At 20.2% G+C, this 381-nt stretch overlaps 1 protein-coding gene across 2 annotated transcripts in view; it reads left to right on the top strand.

The window, feature by feature from the left end:
- Positions 1-381, top strand: part of LOC107677646 (RNA-binding protein 24) — a 9,724-nt gene that overhangs the window by 361 nt on the left and 8,982 nt on the right. The window lies entirely within an intron of this gene.

The following is a 381-nucleotide window of genomic DNA, read 5'->3' as shown; positions in this document are numbered from 1 at the left end:
CTATCTATCTATCTATCTATATATATATATATATATATATATATATATATATAGTTAGTTGTTTTTTATTTAATTTTATTTTATTTCAGTTAATGTTTATTTTATTTCAAGTAAACAACTGTTGTTTTAGTTTTTAGTAAAATATTTTAGTTTTAGTTAAATATAATAACCCTGATCGTTATTGTCTGTCATAATCAGTTTTATTTTAGTATCAGATACTGTAATGAGATACTATTACAATTTTTAGTAATATTTTGAATGTTTTTTATTTTTAGATTTTCAGTTTTCATTGCAATTTTAGTGAAAGTTTTAGTTGTCATTTTTAGTAGTTTGTCTATACACACACACACACACACACACACACACACATATATATAGATA

This window comes from Sinocyclocheilus anshuiensis, unplaced genomic scaffold, assembly GCF_001515605.1.
Source record: "Sinocyclocheilus anshuiensis isolate Anshui unplaced genomic scaffold, SAMN03320099.WGS_v1.1 scaffold796, whole genome shotgun sequence".
NCBI classification, from domain to species: domain Eukaryota; kingdom Metazoa; phylum Chordata; class Actinopteri; order Cypriniformes; family Cyprinidae; genus Sinocyclocheilus; species Sinocyclocheilus anshuiensis.
The sequence above is the reverse complement of the archived record's forward strand: the minus strand, read 5'-3'. Positions and strand labels throughout refer to the sequence as shown.